General features: G+C 35.5%; 1 long non-coding RNA gene across 1 annotated transcript; it reads left to right on the top strand.

Moving 5' to 3' along the window:
- Positions 1–1089: 1089 nt before the first annotated feature.
- LOC145980348 (uncharacterized) lies at positions 1090–4870 on the top strand. The gene is made up of 3 exons (XR_014440846.1): positions 1090–1207; positions 2841–2877; positions 4747–4870. It is a non-coding gene; the product is annotated as an uncharacterized LOC145980348 (long non-coding RNA).
- Positions 4871–5441: the final 571 nt, after the last annotated feature.

Below are 5441 nucleotides of genomic sequence, written 5' to 3'. Positions count from 1 at the left end.
TTTATATATTCTGAGAACATTGTCTCTAAGTTTCATTACTAGTTTGGTGTTGTCGGTTATCCACGGTACCTTTTCTTTGTTTATTCGTGCAGTACGTGTAGGGGCATAATACCATTATTAATAAAGTTTACTTTTTCGTCAATACTCTCTAATAACTTAATATTGTCCCAGTGGAAATGTTTAGCGTCCGTTTCAAAACTCTCCATATCGAACGATGAGTAGTCTCTGTACGAAGTTATTTTGACTGTTTTCTCAAGAAGCAACGCAATGTAAGTCAAACAATGGTCTGAATTACTGATCGGCACCGTTGCGTCAGCGGAGTGCACAACGGATGGATCATCTACAATGATGATCCACTACTGTTTTAGAGGTTCCTTTGATTCTAATGGGTTTACGAATGACTTGCGTCATGCCGAAGGTGTCTACCACTGATATGTCAACGATACGTCTGATGCAATGTTCAAGGTTTAAGAGAATTGAACTTGAAACTCAAATTGTTACTTACTTTCAAAGAAAAATTATGAAAGTTTAGATCAAATTTAATATATTATAAATTCTCAAATTTGATATCGTACCTTTTCTTTCAACTAATAACTCAAATATGCAGTTAGGTAAAACCAGTCAAAAAAAATGAACACATGGGCCTTTTACATACAGCCAACAATTGTGTTATGTGACGAATGTGTCTTAAAAAGTTTTTCGCGACTCAAAAATTCTGAGAACTGTTACTCGTAGAAAGCAACGTAAAATTATCGTCATATTGTCTGCGAAATATTACTCCCACTCCATTAACAACTTTTAGTTTTCAATTTTTGCTTTTGAGTGCACTTTACACACAGATAAACTCATCAGGACTATACCTATACAGTTTTAAGTGGGTTCCGAACCGCTGATCAGAGATTCCGTGGCTGCAAATCAACTTCTAATTTTATTCGTTGCTTTTTCCCCATAAATCAAAATGACAGTACAGTGAATAGGCGAGAGGCTGATTAAGGAAACTATAAAATAAGTATTAAATAGATTTACGAGGAACTGCTTCAGATATAAATGCCGCACGTTTGTTATCGGTGCCATACTCGTCCTCCATTGACACTTGATCGAACTTTCACAAACTTCTCTAAATTTGTTCACCTTTGAGATCCACGGGGAAATAATGTTCTTTGCAAGAGCAGCAGTGGCAATAATTTTCTCTGCTTTTATAATGCTGGTAAGTTATTGCATAATTTTAAGGATCGCCGACTTCTGTGGCGGAGGGTTGTGTCCTAATTGTGAACAGTCCTAATTGCGAACAACGCCTTAATCGTCCTAATTGCGAACACACAAAAGTGAGAAATAATTTAATGTCCTAACTGCGAACACATGAAACAGAAAAACACGTTTTAAAAACCAGATAAGGTAGTGACGTTGACTAACAACAATAGCCAACCTGCTTTGTAAATCCCTCAAAGGTCATTTCACCCTTTCAGTCTGTTGACGTAATCTGTCTTTCATTCGTGTGTTAACGACTCGAAAACCCTTTTGGCGCATTAAGTGATGTGGAACTGCTTCAACAGGAAGCACCGGACAAATAATGTAGTGGAGGGAAGGAACCGCACAACAACCGTGAGATAGATAGTCCACATCCAAGAGTAGAAGCCCTTATATAGGCAGAAAAGTCTAATGGCATGATTCTTTGGATGGAAATGAGCCTTGAAGATGTAAAACGGAAGAAAAATGTGTTTTTGTTTCTTGGCGAGGAGTACTAACAAGTATAAGGAGCTTGGGGATGTTCCAAAATTTTTAAGAACTGTGTCTTAAGTTTTGAAATTTGAATTTGAAATTTAGATAAAGTTATTAATTGTATTATTAAATGAGAAGCTCTTTTCAGTTATGAAATGTGCAGTACGTATTCCTATAAAAAATAGGCCACACTTTTATTATTAGATTATATATACTTTGACGACTACTTTAATCATGTCGAATTTTCTATAATCCAACAAAACACTGACCAGTCTGAAGTCTGGAACTGAGTCCCTTTTAAAAAATAATCGTTAAATAGACTCGGGAAGTGTGAGAGAAAGTTATAGGTCCCAAGGCGCGATTAGGACATGGTCCTTCAAGTATATTCCATTTCAGGCAGCAAGTGTTCTCAACTAGGACTGTTCGCAACTAGGACGGACACCGTGGCGGAGTGGTTAGCACAGCCCGTTACGACGCCACGGGTACTGGTTCGAATTCCGGCATTAGTTTAAGTGTTCTTTGTTAGTGTCTCTTCATCAATTTCATCACACCAGCATTCATCCTCATCGTCGCGATTAACCAAAAATGGCCACATAAAAATATAATTTTGTTGAAACCTCTAAAATAGAATCGTGGGAACATCTCATTTAAAGAAAAATAACGTATTTTGACTCTAGGGCTCAATTTTATAAAACTTTAGAAATATGAACGAAAATAATACTGTAATTCCTCATATTAATTTTTTGAAATAAAATTAGATTGTAATATGCATAAACATATTTGCTATTGTGTTGAAAAGTTTAAATAAAAATGGTCATACCATACTGCAACTGACGATATAAAAACAAGCAGCGTGTTTTACTAATGTTTTTATGCAGAACCATGTGCTAGTTTGAGTTCTCAATTTCGATCAAATCGTCGAAAACTAATTTTCTTATTGTTCTGCTTGTAAAATTTTCGGCTTTAAATTATTCATTATCCTACGAAACAAAGAATATAAAATGAGCATAACATTAGTCTTAATAAATCCAGACTAAAACGTTGCTAAATTTTGTCATTTTAATTATGATTTTCTTTTAGATTTTCAAATGTATTCAATTGTTTATTTTTTTGATCTGTAGGCTGAATGTAGAACATTCGATGAGGATATCCCTATTAGTAAGTAACAAGTGCTTTATCTTATAATAAAAATGTATATAGTTTATACAGTTATAAGGCATATAGAGGTAGGGCTCCACACATTTTCGATCTCGGCCGTAATGGAGATTATGTGATGAGCATCAAGTTCCGGTCGCTTATTTTGTACATTAAGAATTCTATACTGTTTATTTCACACTGCGTCAACACAAGGCACGCTACAAAAGAATTGAGTCGTTCCGAGTGACACCCAAGCGACATTTGCAGCATGTGGCTCCACCCGAGTGTGTAGAGTTACATATGTTTCTTAGAGTTTGTTTTGAAATGACATTCCACTCAGATCCCATGTGTCACTTCCGTGCGAAATTTCACACTTTCACCCCCGATGGCGTATTATTAACATTGTGGCCTTGTAATCAAGGAGTCCCGTGTTCGATACCCGGCGGAGACACACAATAGTGTGGATCCCACTTTAAACTGTGTCAAGTTCCGATTGTCCTTACTGTGCATAAAGTGGACTTAAAACACCCATTCACACACACACACACACATTAGCATTACGGACATTTATTAAGTTTTGAAGATAAGTAATGCGCCTATGATTGGTGTGTCAAACAGAAAATGAAAGTAATAGAGGGTGAATGTTATAGAACTGGCCCGGCAAAATGAGCTGATAATATGAAATATACCATGTAGATATTAACGTAATTCATACATGACATAGCTTGGATAGTATGCCGTTGATTGTGATCAGAGCATGTGTTGAAAGTGTCCGTCATTTTCAAGAAGGCACGCCTCCATTTGCATTTGCATATTCTCATGACTCGCCGCAGTGTTTCTCCAGTGATGTTCCTGATTTCATTCGAAATGTTGTCCTTTAAAGCTTGTAATGTATGCTGGGTTTACTGAAGGACATGGTGTATGTAAACAAACAGCGAAAGTTACATATTAGATAAAAATTTTGAATGTGTGAAATACGCAGCTCCAAATACCTCCTCCATATTTTCTATATTACACCGAAAACCATCACACGAAGTATATATGCTACATAAGTTAAAATTTCAGTAATTCAGCATGTATTAATCTGCAAACAACCCCGATTAGCTTAAATATTCATAAAGTGGACTTAAAGTTAAACTTTCTTTATGTAAAAATATAACTTTAAGTATTAACCAGTGACGCACGAACGTTTTTTGATTTAGTAGGGTACCTTATACACACGCTCACACACAAACATGAGTAATCCTATTTTAGAAGAGGACCCTTAGCCCCCATAGCCTTGAACTATTAATAAAACGGTAATACTTTTTCATACATTTTATGGGTTTGTAGAAGCTGATTTTAAAAGGTTTTAAATCGTGTACAATTAGGTAACAGATAACCTGTAGACATCATTATAGGTTTTATTTCCCTTTAATTTATTGCAAGGGCACAGATCAAGTGACGTAATTTGTTGTAGGTTTAGGTTCACTGGTGGTTTTGGTTATTTTGGATAGAGAGGTAGGTAATGTAGACAAAATACTTTTTTCTGCTTTGTGACTGAAAATAAGATTCTTTGAACGGAAGAATCTTGTGTCTGTCAAATGATTTGAGGAGGTACAAGGAATCTAATTGAAGGATTTCGAGCGCACTGTACCCCCTCGCCAAAATTATGGTGCTAGAATGTACGTCCACGTTCCTGGAACGATGATTATAACTATGAAACATGCCATAAATCTAAGAAAATTACATACTAATTGAATTGTAAGAAAACAAAAAGTGTTTATAATTGTCACTTTTAATTAATAACATTGCAACAGCCAGAAAACAACAAGTGTTTATAATAGTCATTTTTATTTAATAAGATTGCAACAGCCTTAAACTAATGCATTTTCTTTTCTTTATCCACAGATATGCACCAAATCGTTACAACGCCATCTTAGGGCAAGTGATAATCATGTAGTCTGATACTAGAAAATTATATTTTGCATATTCATTTGATAATAATGCAAAAAGTAGTTAAAAATGCACAGCAATAAAATATAAATTATAATAATACTGTGGTTTCATTTCCGTTTATTTTGGACGTCTAAATCATCCATAGAATCCAAGATGTGTCAGTTGACACAAATAAGTTCACTCAAGTAAAACATTAAAGTGCATAACTGATAATAATGCATTTTTGGTTCACCAAAATACAACCAGAAATGCATTAAAGGTACTTTTATCTGCTATAGCTGATTACCCGGCGTTGCCCAGGTATTTATTTATCCCAATCTTGTATTAAACAGGAAAAATAATGAATTCTAACTATAGTGTAAAATGTAACTAATTTTAAATGTGATCGTGAATGTCACCAATTAGCTTAGCGACTCCGAAAACTATGGATTCGACACTAAGCTAGGTCATTTGTGGCATTTTATTTTTCACCCCCTCTCATCCCCCATGCCGATAGGTGATGAAGTTGGAGTTGAACCGCATTGGGAGTGTCACGAAAACTATGGATTCCATTCGGAACACAGCCTGAATGTTAGACAACCCGAGAAACACTATTAATGTGCGGATTGCATAGAATCACGGATACCTGTCAGTGCGGAATATAATAT

Source organism: Lepisma saccharinum, chromosome 27 (assembly GCF_977018435.1).
Source record: "Lepisma saccharinum chromosome 27, izLepSacc3.1, whole genome shotgun sequence".
Classification (NCBI taxonomy): Eukaryota; Metazoa; Arthropoda; class Insecta; order Zygentoma; family Lepismatidae; genus Lepisma; species Lepisma saccharinum.
The sequence above is the reverse complement of the archived record's forward strand: the minus strand, read 5'-3'. Positions and strand labels throughout refer to the sequence as shown.